The 19,718-nt window shown below is 43.6% G+C and overlaps 1 protein-coding gene and 1 long non-coding RNA gene across 5 annotated transcripts in view; one reads left to right on the top strand and one right to left on the bottom strand.

Moving 5' to 3' along the window:
* Positions 1–19,718, top strand: part of LOC138246274 (galactoside alpha-(1,2)-fucosyltransferase 2-like) — a 247,441-nt gene that overhangs the window by 103,815 nt on the left and 123,908 nt on the right. The window lies entirely within an intron of this gene.
* Positions 1–19,718, bottom strand: part of LOC138246275 (uncharacterized) — a 91,403-nt gene that overhangs the window by 14,679 nt on the left and 57,006 nt on the right. For both annotated transcript variants that reach the window (XR_011194258.1, XR_011194257.1), the window contains exon 3: positions 15,673–15,801. This is a non-coding gene — a long non-coding RNA (uncharacterized lncRNA). The remainder of the gene's footprint in view (positions 1–15,672; positions 15,802–19,718) is intronic.

The raw sequence follows: 19,718 nt of genomic DNA on the forward strand, positions 1-19,718 counted from the left end.
GGGGTGGGGTGGGGTGGATTCGGGTGTGTTGGACTGGATGTGGATGGACTGACTTGGTGGATTGCATTGAGCTGAGGTAGATTGGGATGGAGTGGGGTGGACTGCACTGGTGTAGACTGGAATGGAGTGGAGTGAGGTGGATTGGACGGAGTGTGGTGGATTAGCGTGTGATGGGATGGATTGGATTGAGTGTGGCGGATTGAATTGGGGAAGATTGGATAGGGTGTGGTGGACTGGATTTGGATGGGGTGGGGTGGGATGAATTAGATTGGGTTGAGTTAGTTGACTGGAGTGGGGTGGATTGGAGTGGGGTGGACAGGATTGGAGTGGGGGTGTTTATTGGATTGGAGGGAGGTGTACTGGATTGAAGTGGGGAGGATTAAGGTGGTTTGGAGTGGAGTGGATTCAACTGGAGTAGGGTGGATTAATGTGGGCTAGATTGGACTGTGTGGGGTAGATTGAAATGGATTGTATTGGAGTGGGGTGGACTGTATTGCAGTGAGGTGGATTGGACAGTGGTTGACTTGATTGGAGTGGGGTGTATTGGACTGGAGTGGGGTGGGTTAGAATTGACTGGGGTATGATTGGAGTGGGGTGGGGTTACTGGAGTGGGCTGGGGTGGGTTGGATTGAAATAGGGTAGATAGAATGCAGTGGGGTGGAATGGACGGGACTGGAGTGGGGTGGAGTGGGCTGGACTGGACTGGGGTGGGATGGATTGGTGTGGGGTGGATTGAATTGGTGCAGGTTGTTTTTGAATAAGGTAGGACAGATTGGAGTGGGGGAGATTGGAGGGCCAGGTCGTTTTGGATTGAAGTGGTGCATATTGAAATGGGGCAGATTATTTTGGAGTGGGGTAGATTATTTTGGAATGGAGTGGGGCAGATTGAAGTCGTACATTATTTTGGATTAGAATGGGGCAGATTGGGGTGGGCTGAATTGGAGTTGGAAAGATTGTTTTGGATTGGACAAGCTGTTTTGGATTGGAATCGGTCAGAATTTACTAGGGTGGATTGGAGTGGGGTGAATTGGGTTGGTGTGGGGTTGATTGGACGGGAGTGAGGTGGACCAGAGTGAGATAAATTGGAATGGAGTGGATTGGATTGAGGTGAGGTGGACTGGATTGGAGTGGGGCATATTGTTTTGGATTGGAGTGAGGCAGATTAGAGTGGGGCAGACTGTTTTTGATTGGAGTGGGGCAGACTGGAGTGTGGAACATTGGAGTGGGGAAGATTGTTTTGGATTGCAGTGGGGCAGATTGCAGTGGAGTGGAATTGAGTGGGACAGATTGTTTTGGATTGAAGTGGGGCAGATGGGAGTGGGGCAGACTGCAGTGGGCAGATTGTTTTGGATTGGGGCAGATTGGAGTGGGGGAGATTGTTTTGATTGGAGAGGGGCAAATTGCTTTGGAGTGGTGCAGTTTGTTTTTGATTAGGGGTGAATTGGAGTGGGGCAGAATAGATTGGGGTGGGTTTGGAGGATTGAAATGGGGTGGGTTGGAGTGGACTGGATTGGAGTTTGATGGTTTGGGGTGAGGTAAAGTGGGTTGGATTGGAGTGGATAGAAGTGGGGTGGATTTGAATGGGATAGATTGGAGTATACTGAATGATTATGTGTTAAAGCATAATTTCAGAGGTTACACATAATAAAGAAACACTGTTGCTTTACAATATTTCAAACAAGGTAATTGTCATCTTTTGAGAACAACGTCCACGAACAAAAACAAAATAAAACATGAGTAGAAAGTGTAAAAGGATGACTTGGCAAAATAAAAGAAAGCTAGCTTTAAAAAATAAAACTTTCCAATGTTGTTTGTCCTGCTGGGCAAATTTTTGCTAGTCACAGGCCTTCTGTTTGCGAGGAACTAGAAGTTAAAAATAACAAAATAGTACCTTGATAACGCCTGGAGCAGCTCACGGGCACTAATTAAGTTGAATCAAGTAGTGCTTGAGCCCTGCTCCACACAGAGGAAAGGAAATGATACTAGGTGTGCTTTGAGGAATTACGAGGCTGTAAAGAAGAGTGCCAGGCAAGCCAACAAATGGTGAGCAACAGGCGAGCTCCAAGCCCTATACTGAACACAACAGAGTCAAGCAAGTGAGACGCATGCGCTAGCGCATACACTCGCAGGCTCAACCCTAAAAATGTACAACCGTGGATGTTTCTGTATGATACTGATGTATATAGCTACCAGTAGCCGTCAATACACAAGGTATTGCCCAAATAGGCATATCTTCTAGTCTTCCGTCTAACAATCATCACCTGCACTCTGTCTGTACTTTCCCCTGTGGAAACCCTTCCCATAAAAACGTATTGAAAAGCAATACATCTGCTATTTTCACATTAAGATGAGCACGAATAAAATGCACAGGGGTCCACCTTCTTGTTTCATATGATCCTGTGAGCTGGAAAAAGACCACTTTCGATATTTCGTACAGAAAATAAACGGATGTTCCATTAATCCTAGTCATCCAATGGGCAGGAGGAAAGACTTCCAGCCATTCCTTATGGTGCCATCATTTAGTTTCGCAATGTTTATGAAATGTCACCAAAACAACAGAGCGCACCCAAATTCTTCAACACTTTACATAGTGCATGAGCCAATCCTAATGAAAACTGGCCCTGTTTGGGATTGCCAAAATATTCAGAAATACATTCAATAGCCTAGTAAGATTTATATCTATTGTCTTAGAACTACAACAACGTATTGCTCCATTCTGTTACACTTAAAAATGTATGGGTTTGTGCCATATCACACACTGAAAATGGTCAAATATTTACCCCTGATATACACTTAAGTAAATCCTTTACATGTATTTTAACTGGTGCTTAAACCCCTGTCTACGCAAGGGTTGGAATTAGGAATTATCATGTATTTGTTGTTAAATTTTGGCAGGTCAAACTTGCCGAAATTTTACAGGGGGGGGGCAAACATACGGTATTTACTGTATCCTGCAGATTTTGGTCATTGTCACACCCCGCCAGCTCGTAATAGGTGTTATTTATCACACCCAATTAATAATGTACCCCTTGGTATGGTTATTTATCAGGTGCAACAAATAACACGTAGACTCGTAATCAGGGCCTTAAAAGGAAATGGAACACCCTATAACTTTGTCAGGGTCTACTGGCAGGGATACCTACAAGAGGGAAAATATTTTAGGTCAAGGAGAAATTTAAATATGCCAGCGGGATTCTTGTAATTTGTATTATACACATCATTTTGCTTGATTTTTACTGAAATGTTGCATAATTGCTTAAAAGCAAATAGCACAAATTTCATACAGACTAAGGCCCATATTTATACTTTTTTAGCCCCGCATTTGTGTCATTTTTTGATGAAAAAGGGGCGCTAACTTAAAAAAATACAATTACATTTTGTAAGTTTGCGCCACTTTTGCGTAAAAAAATTACGCAAATGCAGTGCTAAAAAGTATAAATATGGGCCTACGTTTTTTTCTTTGGAAAATAATTAAAAAGAAAAATTGTGCAATCGCACAGTGGCTTTGACAATGGGAACTGGCAGTTGTACCCTGCATGCATTTCCATATAATTCAAATACCAGAACCTACAAAAACAGAATCCACATAATTGCCACAGGACTGCACCCCGAAAGCTGTGATGGGCGCATCTTTGCCTGCATAATTTGTGAGTATGTAGTGAATTCCCATAGAGAATGAAACAATAAGTAGCTCATGAGAGAGCAGAGCTGTGCACTAGCTCCATCCTTTGTGGATCGGGCCCCATATCACAGATGGGGGCTCAAAAGTGTTGTATGTAAATATAATGCATCCTCCTTTTCACAGAGGGTCAGATCTTTACCTAGTGCCCCAACATTTCTCTTACTCCCACCCCTTCCACCTTGACACTCATAGTGAGGTTGAATAGGAAATTCAAGCTTCCTCTCTTGTTTGATGTGATGATACTTGACGGAAATGTTAGAAGACCAATAGCTGTTGTTGGATCAGTGCTTTTTTGCTCCTCCTCTAGTTCCCGATGTCCTTGTAAGATTCACACATGTTGTATCCTTGCAGTAACTAGGCAGAAGTTTGAGGTTCTATAGGCTTTCATAAACATGAGATTCTAAAGATTAGCTGTCTGTCACCAACGTAGTGTTCATTAGAGATGCACAAAAAGGGAAAACTAGAAACCTACAGGATATGGCTCTGCTGCTTCAGACAGATCTGTTGACTTTGCATACTGTGAACTAGAAAAAAAAGAAGGAGTGGATGGATCTGATGCAGAGCTGAATCTTGCAATAATGCCAAGAGGATGTTGGAAACTTCACTGGTATCAACGTGATTTTATTGTAATTCGTAAATATACATTTGTGGTTTCCCTCATGCATGCCATGAATGAGCCTGTAGGCGAACTCTTTTGCAATCTTTGAAATTATGCCAAAAATAATATTGAAAACTTCTCAGATGTCAGAATCTGGCTTTCTTATAATTCAAAAACATAAATTTGTGGTTTGATATTGCATGCTACTAACCTACCTTTACAAAGCAACGTGTCATCACTTGCTGGTAGCAGGAGAAAGAAATATACAGCTTTGAAGATCTTACTTACTGGATTTCATAAAAAGTAAGAAACGAAGAGCCTTATTCATGAAGAAATGACACAGCATGGTGCTGCAAGCCAAATTCCTGCCCTGAGCTGCGCCATTTTGAAAGTGCAGGGAAGCGTTGCCACACAAACTGTTGCCTAGCTCCAATGCACGCACCCTTGCTCCATGGTGCAAGGGTGCCTGCGTTGTAGGGATGATTGTTTATATGCAGAAAGGGACACCTTCCTGCATATAAGCAATCATCAATGGCATTTTCCGCTTTCTATGTGAGCTGCAGACTGCAGCCACATCGGAAGAGGTACAACAGGAAGAAATAATGTTATTTCTCCTCTTTGCACCACTTTAATACCACCCCTGAGGTGGCGAAGAAATCTGACGCATTCTGAGTCTTGTAAATCTGGGAATGCATCAGATTCCATCAGGTTCCATTGATGTTGCATGGGAACACCCACAGCAACACTTATGGAACACCCCTTTCTCGCAGAGTCATGCATGAAAGGGGGTTATATTTACAAGGCCATGAAAAACCATGCAAGGTGGCTTTGCGTGGCCTTGTAAATATGGGCTAGCCCACTGCACCACCCAAGTGTAAAAATAAATGACGCTTCAGTGGCGCAGTGTGCCACTAGGGCCTTGTAAATGAGGACTGCAATATTTAACATAGCTCCTAAATGCAGACTATGCATTTGACCAACTTCTTCTAAAAAGCTGGTAGCACTAGTGGGGAGTCTGTTAAACGTTGGCCTTACAGGTTTAAAAGTGGGAGTGAATCCTAATAAATTTCCATCATTGCAAAACAAATGATTTAATGTTTGTTAGAAACTGGGTTACTGGTTGACTGGAGTGTGAGCCCTGGTCTGGCAGCAACCCCAATCCTAGCCAGGGTAAGGCACACGCAAACTCCAAATTAACCCCTTGGTATCTTGGCACAAGTCAGTTAGGCTTAACTGAGACGCAAGTTGTGAAGTATTTGTGCAACACTTGAAACAGTGAAAAAGAGAAAACACCACACAAAAGTATCCCACACCAGATTAGAACAATAGAGCATGCTTGAATAAATACAACAAGGCCAAAATTACGAAAAACCCAATCAATAGAACTGGAGTTATGAATTTAATAAAGAATAAATGCTTAAAGTGCCAGTATTGTCTATCTGTTCACGATGGACCGAGTCCAAGTCAAAATGTCAGGCTGACCGTGATGGAGCACTGAAGGTTTACATTCTCAAATTTTGTGTCAAGAGTACAGTTCATGTTGAAGAGCGTCACGGGCAGTGGTCAGCATGGTACAAAGAGCCGTCCGTATGTCACAAACAGGCAGGCTGGTGCTTCATATTGGAAGGCGGGTTGGGAGCACACTGCCTCACATCCCAGTCGAGCTCTGGAGACGCACCTGTGAGCCTGTGAGTGGTACTAGACCTGAGACGATTTTGGCAGCATTTCCAGCAACCCCAGATATTTGTTGATGCTTTCTACTCTCTACTGATGAAGGGCAATTACCCTGAAACACGTGTATAGAGATGAACAGCAATGACTGCACTAACTTTAGCGAAAAACTACGGACACTTTCAAGTAAGCGTTAAATTTGAACTGCATTTACCAGAATGCAAAGGGGCGAACTCGACTGGGATGTGAGGCAGTGTGCTCCCAACCCGCCTTCCTGTTAAAAAGCTCCCTTGAGCCACTGAGCTGACGAGCTCTGGAGACGCACCTGTGAGCCTGTGAGTGGTACTAGACCTGAGCCTGAGACGATTTTGTCAGCATTTCCAGCAACCCCAGATATTTTTTGATGCTTTCTACTCTCTACTGATGAAGGGCAATTACCCTGAAACACGTGGATAGAGATGAACAGCAATGACTGCACTAACTTTAGTGAAAAACTACGGGCACTTTCAAGGAAGCGTTAAATTTGAACTGCATTTACCAGGATGCAAAGGGGCGAACTTGACTGGGATGTGAGGCAGTGTGCTTCCAACCCGCCTTCCTGTTAAAAGGCTCCCTTGAGCCATTGAGCTGACGAGCTCTGGAGACGCACCTGTGAGCCTGTGAGTGGTACTAGACCTGAGACGATTTTGGCAGCATTTCCAGCAACCCCAGATATTTTTTGATGCTTTCTACTCTTTACTGATGAAGGGCAATTACCCTGAAACACGTGTATAGAGATGAACAGCAATGACTGCACTAACTTTAGTGAAAAACTACAGACACTTTCAAGTAAGCGTTAAATTTGAACTGCATTTACCAGGATGCAAAGGGGGGAACTCGACTGGGATGTGAGGCAGTGTGCTCCCAACCCGCCTTCCTGTTAAAAGGCTCCCTTGAGCCACTGAGCTGACGAGCTCTGGAGACGCACCTGTGAGCCTGTGAGTGGTACTAGACCTGAGACGATTTTGGCAGCATTTCCAGCAACCCCAGATATTTTTTGATGCTTTCTACTCTCTACTGATGAAGGGCAATTACCCGGAAACACGTGTATAGAGATGAACAGCAATGACTGCACTAACTTTAGTGAAAAACTACGGACACTTTCAAGTAAGCGTTAAATTTGAACTGCATTTACCAGGATGCAAAGGGGCGAACTCGACTGGGATGTGAGGCAGTGTGTTCCCAACCCGCCTTCCTGTTAAAAGGCTCCCTTGAGCCACTGAGCTGACGAGCTCTGGAGACGCACCTGTGAGCCTGTGAGTGGTACTAGACCTGAGACGATTTTGGCAGCATTTCCAGCAACCCCAGATATTTTTGGATGCTTTCTACTCTCTACTGATGAAGGGCAATTACCCTGAAACACGTGTATAGAGATAAACAGCAATGACTGCACTAACTTTAGTGAAAAACTACGGACACTTTCAAGTAAGCGTTAAATTTGAACTGCATTTACCAGGATGCAAAGGGGCGAACTCGACTGGGATGTGAGGCAGTGTGCTCCCAACCCGCCTTCCTGTTAAAAGGCTCCCTTGAGCCACTGAGCTGACGAGCTCTGGAGACGCACCTGTGAGCCTGTGAGTGGTACTAGACCTGAGACGATTTTGGCAGCATTTCCAGCAACCCCAGATATTTTTTGATGCTTTCTACTCTCTACTGATGAAGGGCAATTACCCTGAAACACGTGTATAGAGATGAACAGCAATGACTGCACTAACTTTAGTGAAAAACTACGGACACTTTCAAGTAAGCGTTAAATTTGAACTGCATTTACCAGGATGCAAAGGGGGCGAACTCGACTGGGATGTGAGGCAGTGTGCTCCCAACCCGCCTTCCTGTTAAAAGGCTCCCTTGAGCCACTGAGCTGACGAGCTCTGGAGACGCACCTGTGAGCCTATGAGTGGTACTAGACCTGAGACGATTTTGGCAGCATTTCCAGCAACCCCAGATATTTTTTGATGCTTTCTACTCTCTACTGATGAAGGGCAATTACCCTGAAACACGTGTATAGAGATGAACAGCAATGACTGCACTAACTTTAGTGAAAAACTACGGACACTTTCAAGTAAGCGTTAAATTTGAACTGCATTTACCAGGATGCAAAGGGGCGAACTCGACTGGGATGTGAGGCAGTGTGCTCCCAACCCGCCTTCCTGGTGCTTCATATTGGCTGCCTGCTGTGAGTGATCAATGCTTGTACTGTGAAGAGACTGGGTGGTGATGTCTTGTGCTGAATTTTGTTGCATGTGGCTCAGTTCAAGTGTGAATGCACCCGTTCACAGTCGCAAAGAATCCAAAAGCTTGATTTCAGGAGTGCTGAGCCACACCAATGGTTCAGGACCTGAGGGGCACCACTTATGGTTCAGGAACTCATTGCATCTGGGTCCAGGAGCTGGTTAGGGGGCTGTTATGTCCCTAAGGCTCAGATCAGGAGGAAAGCAGACTAGACCTTGACGTCCTTCTTGGGTCTTGGATTCAAGATGAAGTTGCAGGTCCAGGTATTCTTCCCCAGGCAAGAGGGCAGCAGGTCAGCAAAACAGGGTAGCAGTTCTTTATCGTAGCAATCCAGCAGAGTGGAAGTCCTTGTAGTAGCACAGTAGTCCTTCTTCCTGGCAGATCCCTCTTTTATACACAGTTGCGCTTTTGAAGTGAGAAGAAGCATCTAGAAGCATGCCTTTGAAGGTCACAGATGCCCTACCTTCGCTGCCCTGGCTCCAGACTAACTACAGGGGTTATGCAGCCCTTTGGCTGAATCCCACCATGTAGATACAGCATGTCTCCATTCGAGACAGCACAAGTCGAAATTTAAGTTTAAAGTGCACATACAGGCTCTGGAAAGGCAGGTCTGAGGCATGTTTGAAGTGCTACGTAAATGGGTGGCACAACCAGTGCTGCAGACCCACTAGAAGCATTTCATTTACAGGCCACAGGCACATGTAGTGCCACTGTGCTACAGACTTACAAGTAAATTAAATATTCCTATTGGTTATAAGCTAACGTTTCCAAGTTTTAGGGAAAGACACACAAGAACGTTAGCCCTGGTTAGCAGTGGTAAAGTGTGCAGAGTCCTAAGGCCAGGAAAACAAAGTCAGCACAAACAGGAGGCCGAAGGCAAAAATTTAGTGGGAAACCATGCCAAGGATGCCAGGTCTAGCAATTGTTAAAGACATTTTATAAAGTGCTCATACCCAAGTGCTGAGTAGCAGTCAGTGAGTGGGTCAAGAAACACACACACACTTTCAGTTTGCCTGGGAGTAGCTCATCGGTGGACCAATTTACTTGCATTTATATTAGAGTATTTGGGTCTGCAAGGTTTTAGAAAGGTTGCCTTGTCAAAAGCACAAATGACGAAGTTCTCAACATGGGAGATCAGCTTATCTTTAGTGTTCTTACCAACCTTCAAGGTGTTTTTTTTTCCATTTGAAGTGTACACTGCTCCAGTATTTTCTGCATTTTATTATCCTCAAACCTCATTTTCCGTATCAAAGTCAATGAAATTTACAGTTTTAGTTTAAGAAAATGAGAGAATAAGGCTGTTTGTTACTTCAGTCCTTGGACTAAGCCATTTTTGTTTAGTTGCACAACTCCTTGAACGTTTGTGCTGCTGGCTTCATGCGACCTTGGGATTTATAATCCCATGACGAAGCGTCTCTCCAGGATGAAGATTATTTACTTGGAAGAAGGTGTGACATCTTTTGGCGGTAAGAGAGGATGCAGTACACCACCCACAAAATACATATTTAGAGTAGTAATATATTTAACTAGAATGCATTCCAAGAAGTTATAATGATTATGGTCAGTTCTCTGCCTCTGCTCTTGCTCTTGGTTACCATCTAATGCTTCCAAGAAGAAAGCCTGTAAAGTTAGATGCTGATGCAAACTACCTTTTGTTAGGTTCTATGAAATGAGGGAGTTGTCACAGATCAAGTCATGACTTTGTTCAACACTTTTTATGGCACTTTGTCTTTTTATGCCAGCATCCATAGTATGAGTCCATCATTAATAGTATGAGTGGAAAGGAGCCATAACTAGTGCTACACACTGGTGCAATGCCCGTGTCAACAACTATGTGCACACCAAAAATATTAAAAATAATTTGTATAATTCTTAAAATGTTACAAAACTGCTCAGTTTTGTGTTGCATTTCTCGAACAGAAAAAGATGTGTCCTGCAATGATAATCACTGAAGCATACACCTGAAAATGTTGGCAGTGCCAATTATGGGCTAATTGTTATCTGCACTGATGCTAGTGTATGTTTGCACATATCATTAAATTGTTGAAGAATTATGATTCACTCAACCGTTGGCTCTTTATAGCAAGGGTACTTGGGAAACATAGCAAAATCTTCATTAGTCTAATCATTAATCCTAAAGAACGTATTGATTGATTGCAGACATCCCTCCTATTCATTGGCTGGCCAAGAGAACCTGTAGGAAATTGACTTATTTCTGGTATGAAATATCCAACAAAGGGAATTTGTGGTCTGGTTCCCCCAGTTGCAACTTGTGAGTGGAGAAGGTGGACCCAGATATAGATACTGCTGTCTCCCCTGAGCATGAGAACAGCAAATATCTGCATGTTTTCGATTTGGTTTTGGAGCAAAAACATTTGTTTGCACTATGAGGAAAAAGAATTAAACCTAATTGAACATCATAATGGAATTTAAAAAAAATATCCCCGCAGTGAGCACCAGCCCAACTGCAAAATGTGCTGGTAGACAATGTTCAACTTAAAGAAACTACTCAGATTTGCTTTCTTCATTAATATGCATCAGTCAGGAGATGCTGTCAAAACTTAGTATCAGTTAGGGAGTCACATTGGGGAAATTAAGGGTTCACTACTCCCAATCTGATTAGCAAATCACGCATGCAGGTCACGGATGCATTTTAAATTACATTAATTATTTGTGATGCCAGAGCTGACTTCTGTAGGTTTCCAAATTCATCTTGAATGGGCTGTTGCTGGAAAAGTATCTTAATATATAGGAGATTCGTCCTTATTGGAGTAAAGAGCATGGGTAAACAAATAAGAGTTGGCGTTAATTTGCTGAATGAAGATATTATTACTGAGAGTATTAAAAGTGACACACAAGTGATGCAAAATTAAGGTGTCAGAATATCATCTGAAATTATCTATACTGTGTGCTAAATATCATTTGCAAAATGTCGCCCTAACCTACCCCTGGTAGCAGTCATCTGAAAATAAGGGCATTGGTAACTTTCTTTGTGTGTTCGAATTAGTCTGATGCGACCCAAGTCATCGCACACCTGATATTGTGCCACTTTCCAGGATGGCATGGATATTAGTAACTCTTCGTGGGTGATCAGAATCATCTGGCGTGACTCAAGTCATCACGCAGCAGATGGTGTGAATCCTTCCAGGGAGGTGTGGATTTGGTAACTCTTCGTGCACAACCGGGACTGTCCTGTGTGACTCTAGTCATTGCTCCCCAGATGTTGTGGCCCCTACCAGGGAGGTGCAGGATTTGGTAACTATTTGCGTATTGGAGTGCCTGGCTTGGCTGGGTGCCACTGTGAACAGTGTGTGTCCCAAAGTGATCCTCCTCCTGTGCTTTGCAGACTAGGGCCCATGACGGAAGGCACAGTGTGGAGACCCTGAGTGAACTTCTCAAATGGTGGCCAGACTTCCATTTGTCGACTGTTGCCTGATCGGCCATTATCTCTTTCTTCCCCCCAGCTTTACTCCAGGATCCTGAAAAAGTGTAATTTCGGCCATGAGTGGCCTAGTATCTGTGGAAAGGGTGCTTTTATCTCCTGTTCATGGAGGGTCTGGTTAGTAGAAAATAGTTGGAGGGTGGCGGAAGGCTTGGACCAGGGGGTCTGCGAGCACAGTGAACACTAGCCTGCCAGATGTCAGTGTACCACATTAGGGTGCTGGTAGTGAGTGTGTATGAGTGCGTGTTATACTAGCCTGCCTGATATCAATGACACCGTGTAGCAGTGCAGAGTGAGTGAGTGAGAGTAATTGCCTGGGTATTGACTACAGTGGCTGGCGGTGTGCCGTACACGTTGTTTCTTTATCAGAGGACTATCATGGTTGACATTGTGGTTTACCTGTGCGGCCTATGCCAAAAAGATACTTAAAAGTGCTGCTGTTCTCTGTATATGCGCATTGCTACTATCACTGTGAATGAGGATGCACCCTATAATGGTGTGATTTTGAACTGGGGTAATCACTAAGGGGGGGTCTCGTGGTGACAATGTTTTGGCACCGCATGAGGGTGCTGGAAGGGAAACTATTGTTTTTCTCACATGTCGATATTGCTAATGTCATTTTAATGCAATTGGGCCCAATACTGCTAGGGATATTTCTAAATGTGGTTTATGCACAGATTTACATGATGTGTGTGTTGTGTTAACTAATGTGTGTATAAAATACAAACTTTATTTACATACACCTCGTGTGAATTATCTTTTGTGGTGCTCAGAGGATTTGTTGTGTGGTAGTGCTGTGCCAATGCTTTACACATTGCTGCTTTGATAAGCCTGACGGCTCTTTGCCAAGCTACCCAAGGGTGAGCGCAGGTTATAAAATTAGTGTAATCTTCCACCCCTAACGGGAGTAGAATGTTCTGCTTGACTAGAGCCTCGCTTCAACCAACCCAAACGTGCCACCTCCAACACGTTTGATCAGGGGATGTAGCTCTTTCTAGCTGGGAAATGTTGCTGGAGGATGTGGAGATGCTGGAGGCCGAGTTCCCATTACAGGAACTGCCAGGGGACCTCATGTCAATGCAGAGTGGCAAAGTCCCAGAGCCCCAAGGGCTGCTTGTAGGTTTATTCAAGAGACTGGCTGGGTTGGTGGGCCCACACCTGTTGAGACTGTTTGAAGATTCCCATAAATGTCGGAGATTGCTTCCAGAACTCTGGCATGTGATTATTGCTGTACTTTACAAGGAGCTCAAGCCCAGGACAGAATGAGAGTCATACCAACCTGTCTCACTCCTTAATATCGAGACTAAGCTACTGGCGGCTATGGTGGCGTGAAGGCTCAATACCATCATCACATCTCTTGTCTACCCAGATCATAGAAGGTTTATGCCTCATAGATCCAGTTGTTTGAACTTGTGGAGGCTATTCCACTGGCTTGATGAGCTTGGGGAGGTGGCGACCCACCTAGCCGTCGTCTCCATGTATGCGGAGAAAGCCTTTGACTCCATCCATTGGCCTATTTGTGCTCCGCTTTGGGTTTGAACCCCACTTTTGCAGGTGGGTGGCCATTCTATGTACAGACCCCACAGCAGGGGTATAAATTAATGCAAGAGGCAAGAGGAATGCAGCAGGGATGTCCATTGTACCCCCTATAATTTGCCCTGTACATCGAGACCCTGGCAGCCTGGGTATGGGCGGACCATGACTGGCAGCGCGGGATAGTCTGGGCAGAATGGGAGATGGATGTGATTTCCTTGTACACCAATGATGTGTGAGGATCAGCATTTATTTTACTGTCACTCACTGCCAGACCACAAAAAACACATTCCACATTAAATAGGGCATATGGTGTTATGAGCGAACCTCCTACGGTCCATATATTCAGCTATAAGAGGAGGATGGAGAAATGTGAAGGCAGAATATGCTCATTATCTGCATACTCAATGTCCACCTGCCTCTAAATCAGGCAAGTTTACCTTGAGTTTGGTGGAGAGGGTACTCTGTTGTAGTGATCGAATGGTCTTTCTGCAACCTTGAACTTTGTTCTTAAAAGCTAAGAGCACGAAAAAAAGCAAAGTTGAGCCTCCCAATGTTCTGAATTTTCCGTGCAATGTAAATTTTTTCACGGGACCTCAATTCTTTCTACAAGTTCTAATGGCAGTACTATCTTGAAGAAATTTCTACAAATCTTCATAACTGGATCTGAAGGCTAAGGTGCACTTTTTACCTTTGTGAGGTGATCTTTTCAAGGCAACGTCCAGGCCCAGAAGAAATGCCCAGCACTGAATAGACTCATATATTTTGCCCAGCAAATAATATCCCCCTTGCTTTTTAGGCCAGCTTCAACATGAATCCACAGATTAGAGGTTTCGACTTGGTGCTGGGTGGACCTTTACAACATTTAGACCTGTGTGACAGCAAGAGACTGGTGCTATAGCTTTCAACAAAATGCTGAAACCTGAGGTTCAAGTAGGGCACATGAAAACTCTTTCAAATGGCCTCTTGCGGACAGATGGTCTTCAGTACGTTAGCATGTAAAGTCCTATTTCACTCTTCAGTTCCTGTCAGATTCTCTACTTTAAGTTAGATAGAGTGTTTTAAAGGGTAAAACGCATAGCCACTGTTAGTGAGATGTAGCTGCTCATATTAAAGAGGCTAATGAATAATGTGGTGTTGCAGTTACAAAGCTTGTGATTTGCAAAATCATAGGTTTTGTGATGGGAAACCTACAAGTCACAATGTAATAAAGGCAAACTGTAAATCAGAAAACTCTTTCAAACTTACAATATGCAGATGACTCATTGTGATTGAGGAGGAGGAGGAGGAGGAGAAAGCATGAATGAGGCTTCCCCTTTCATTCCCTCTTCCTTCTGAGTTTTAGTATCATGTATACATTGTTTGGACCGCTTTTCTGGTGCCAAACTATCCATTGGATGCCCTCATTTGAATTGGGGTAGTACCCATTCATAAAGTGGAAGATGAAGGTGAGCTTCTACTGTATGAATGTGAGCTGTTATCATTTTTGTGGGGGAGAGCGGGCATGCCTGAAAACTCCCCGTATGGCATTTTCAGAATGCTTGTTCTCTTTTTACTTACAGTTCCTTTCCTTGTCCTGTACATTTAAGACTGAGTTTACCTTTTTGACAGCAATTCACAAAGGGATTCCTGGTAGAGGCAAACCCATATACCTGGGTGGAAATCTCCACCATGACTGAACATAAATCCCACTCTTGGAGTGGCAAGTGGACATTCCAAGGCATGGTTTGCCTCTGACATCCACAAACATGTACCTGTCCTATAAAGTTACCCAGAGCAGAGAACAGTCTCACAGTGTAAATGCTTCAAAATAGTATGATCAATTAATAACCAAAGTAATATAGTACATATTTAATGAATGAACAGGCAGCCGACACACGTTGCGTATTTAGACGACTTTTTCAAGGCTGCAAGAACACAAAAAAAAAAGAAAGAAAAAATATGGATATACATACTTATAATACAACTACAAAAATACATATACATCAAGTGTGAAAAGTTGGTGTGCATAGAAGCTACCAACAAAAGCACATCCAAGTTAAGCAAGTACCACAAAGGAGAACCTTAAAGGATTAGACAATTGGGAAATGTAAAAAATGTCTGAGCCGTGCCATAGATCGTGCGCCTAGAGCAAAGAAATGGTTGTTGTTTTATAGCCAGAAAAGACACCTGTGTTACCATAAGTGATAGGTATGAGGATGACAAGAGGGAAACCAAAGAATATTATTGCCTCTCAAAGGTTTGCTGATGTCAAGTGTAGCGAAGGATCCAAAAGCAAACAATGGTTAAGTAGAAAATTTGCAACAAAAACTGTCGCCTCTTGGGGTTAAGATAAACCTAACAAATATCTAAAGTAAATCACAAACACAAGAGTGTTGGGTTTAGAGAAAGGGGAAAGGAATGTCCAATTGTGAGCAATAAATGAAAATGCAAGTGAAACAAATGAACGCATACCCAGAAAAGAAAAAAGCATACCTGAATCAAGAACCTTATATGACAGTGCTAGATGACATTGTCAAAAAAAGCCAAGTCAAATAGAAGTATCAATGCTGAAAAAATGTCTCCAACGCGTATTGAGAACATGGTCACGCAATATATCTAGGTCTAGAAAAGAAGGGATGAGAAAGAATTTATGTATCAGTAAAGAGAACTCAAAAAAGAAAAAGCCACATCTACATAAAACATGACACTGTCAATTGAGGGTATCAATACTAAATTTCACTGTGCCATTTTTGCAGGCCTCCTAGAGCCGGAACGCCCCCTTGTATACATGTCATAATGTGGCACAAGAGCTTACAAAGTGGCACAGTGCATGCATCGCGCCACTTTGTAAATATGACGTGACAGAAAAAACACTTTAGCGTCGCCTTAGCGTAAAACAAAATGACAATATGGAGGCACTAAGGTGGCTCTAGGGGCTCTTAAATATGCCCCCAAGTGTTGTGGGTTGAATTTGGCTTATGAGTACCTACACATGTGATCCATGTTTTGAACAGATCATTGAGAGCAGCTCTTCAGGCAAACATTTCTCTAAAATGGGTGGAGGAACAATTCTTTTACAATGACTTACGAAACTTGCGATTTAAAAGCACCCGCTGAAAAGTTCCTTGTGTGTCCAGCCTTCAGGAAACAATTAAAATGTCACAATACTGCTTATGATTAATGTTCCTGCTTGGAAGAGAGATGGGTGTTTTGTCTAGGGGCAGCTTTGACTCACCATAAAGTAGTTAATATGCCTTCTGCAAAGAACAGAACTATATTTTATGTGAATACCTGGGTGAATTAGTAAAGCCAGCCTTCACAAGAGCTTTAAAACAAATGAATGTATGTGAAAGCGGGGCTATGGAGAGATGATGAGCGCATTTGCCTGGTGGTAGTGAGTGAATCCAAGGAGGTGGTCATGGGGGGAGGGGTGCCAAAAAAGACTTTTGCACAGGGCACCACCAACACTAAATCCGGCCCTGTTTATGCTCCCCAGCTTTTCGAAATTCCTAGTAAATATATATATATATATATATACCTAAACTAACCATGACAAAAGTAGTTCTCCGAGTGAAACACAGATTACAGAAAGAACGTTGCTGTCACCTAAAACTGCATCATACAACTGTACTAGAGACAACCAATGTAGAGGCATCTCGCGAGTTCTCCTAGGGCATGCAATTAGAAGGCTTACATTCTTGCTAAGGTGTGGGAAAATAAGTGGTATTCCTAAAGAACTGTGAAATTTCACATTTTGTACTGTTTATTTTAGAAATATTAATATTGTGCTATTTATTTGCATTATATTAAGACCATATAATAGACAATTTTTATAGTAAATGTTTTTAAAGAACGATATAAATTATACGAATGATGTTTATAATTTTTTATTGTCTCCACTAGGCCTGGGTGAAGTTTACCTTACACTGGCATTACCTTGTATAATTTGGGTAATTCTGTGTTGATCTACTGAAGTAAAATTACAGAAATTTAGCTTGCCACTTACATAATTATGTGTCTTTCATGGTAAAATAGCATGAGTGCACAGGATCAACGCAAACGACAGAATGCGACCAGGTGTTATTCATTGCACTTGTAATTTCTGCGTTATTTTTTTTAGTGTTATGTTATGTTTATAGTTATGCAAATGCAAATTACATGAATTTTGCATACCCCTCGTCTGTGTGTTAGCAGGCAATTACCATAGGTATCATATCTCATGCAGCCTGTTGCCACTAATGCGGCATCCAATGAAATGTCAGCCCTGGCAAGTTCTATCAGACCAGCCCCCATACGGTGCACAGCGAGCGAGTGCAGCAAGCAAGCTTGACCACTTCAAGGGTGCTTGGGAGGGTTGTCCCCCTAGAAATTATGGGGGCAAATGGCAAAAATGGTGCATTCTATAGCACGTTTCATTATATATTCAATTGTATCAGTTCATAAAGCACAGTAAATGATGGCCTTACTCTGACCAGGATACAGCAATCTTTATGGGGCTCTTCAATGATTCCCTCACCATCACCTTCCAACAGTGCCTCTCATCTCTCCATAACCCCTCTCTCACATGTATTTCATTTGTTTTATAGCTCCTCTCTGTAGGAGGCTGGCATGGTTTATGGTGGATACCTATAGTACTTACACCTTATACCAGGTCCAGGTATCCCTTATTAGTGTAGTGTAGTCAGTGCCTAGAAGCCAGGCTTTCTAGAAGTAGCTGTGGATGAGCAGCCAAGGCTTATCTAGGAGACATGCAAAGCTCATGAAATACCACTTTAGTCACACTTAGTACTAACACACATGAAAGAAAACTCAGTGTTGCAAAAATAAAGCACTTTATTTTAGTGACAGAAATACCATAGAGACTGTACTTCCTTAGGAGGTAAGTAATACACAAATTATATTCACTAGTATGCAGATATAGGCATAACAACAGTTAGAAAACAGTGCAATAGGCAAAAATCATATATGGAAGAAATAGGCCTAGTGGGAGAACAAATCATATACTAAAAAAATGGAATGTAAAAGTTGGTCCCTCACCTAGGTAAGTGTAGTGTGTAGAGGGGAGAAAGGAGAACTAGGAAAGCCCAAAGGTAAGTACCCCAACCCACCCCGGTGACTAGGAAAACAGGAGTAAATCACAGTAAGTTTCCCAGAACACACACAGAGAAATAAAGACAAATAATGCAAAACCCAGAAGAGACTGCAAGACACCATCAGTGGATTCCTAAACAAGAAGACCTGCGTTAGAAGGGGACCAAGTCCAAGAAGCACAGCACAGTCCAGGAAGGGCAGGAGCCACCCGGATGAAGGTGAATCACTGGTGAAGAAGAAGAGTCAACACTGCACCCAGGGTGCCTGAAGATCTTGGCGGAAGGATGCAACAAGCCTTGGCAGCTGCAAAGGACGTGGTGCACTGGGGTACTGTCCTGAGTGGGCAGGCAAGGGCTTACCTTCACCCAAGTTGGATAGTTGGAAGAGATCAAAGGGACCACTTCAGTCCACCCCCGTGATGCAGGATCCACGCAACTCAGCAGAAGAGGGGATCCACACAGCCGGTCATCACTGCAGTTGGTGCATGCAGAAGCAGGGGAGTGACTCCTTCACTCCAGGGGAGATTCCTTCTTTCTTCTGATGCAGGCTGAAGATGGGCTGTCCTCAGAGGATGCACGATGAGGGAAATATTGCAATTGCTGGAAGGAGCCGGTGATACAATGTTGTAGAAGGAGTCTTGCTTCTTTGTTGCAGCTTGTAGGGTCCTGAAGAGTCCGGAGGTGGTTTCTTTGGTCAGAAGTCCAAGTGGAGGGTGCAGAGGATTCCTTCTGGAGTCTTGCAATCCGAATCTGGGGAACCACCCAAGAGAGAGACCCTAAATAGCCCTGAAAGGGGGATTGGTCACCTATCAGGAGAGGACTCTGACGTCAGCTGGTGGCACTGGCCACTCAGATACTCCCAGAGTTCCCTGCCAACCTTGAATACAAGATGGCAAAAACCTGGGACCCTCTGGAGGAGCTCGGAGCACCACCCCTGGGGTGGTAATGGACAGGGGAGTGGTCACTACCCTTTCCTTGTCCAGTTTTGTGCCAGAGCAGAGACTGGGGTCCCTGAACTGGTGTGGACTGGTTTATGCAAGGAGGGCACCAAATGTGCCCTTCAAAGCATTTCCAGTGGCTTCAAAGCCTGTAACACCTATTTCCAAAGGGAGAGGGTGTAACACCCCTCTCCCAAAGGAAATCCTTTGATCTGCCTTCCTGGGCTCAAGCTTTTCAAGCAACAGGAGGGCAGAAACGTGTTTGGGAGGTGGCAGCAGCTTGGGCTGCCTGGAAACCCTCAGAAGGCTGAAATGGCAATACTGGGGGTCCTCTAAGGAGCCCCCAGAGTGCATGGAATCATACAACCAATGCTTGAAAAAGCCTTTGGGTATAATTCCAACATGTTTCATACCAAACATGCCTATGTTCGGAGTTACCATTATGTAGCTGGACATAGGAAGTGACCTATGTCCAGTACACGCATAAAATAGCATCCCCGCACTCACGAAG

The sequence above is a fragment of the Pleurodeles waltl genome, chromosome 7 (genome assembly GCF_031143425.1).
Source record: "Pleurodeles waltl isolate 20211129_DDA chromosome 7, aPleWal1.hap1.20221129, whole genome shotgun sequence".
Lineage (NCBI taxonomy): Eukaryota > Metazoa > Chordata > Amphibia > Caudata > Salamandridae > Pleurodeles > Pleurodeles waltl.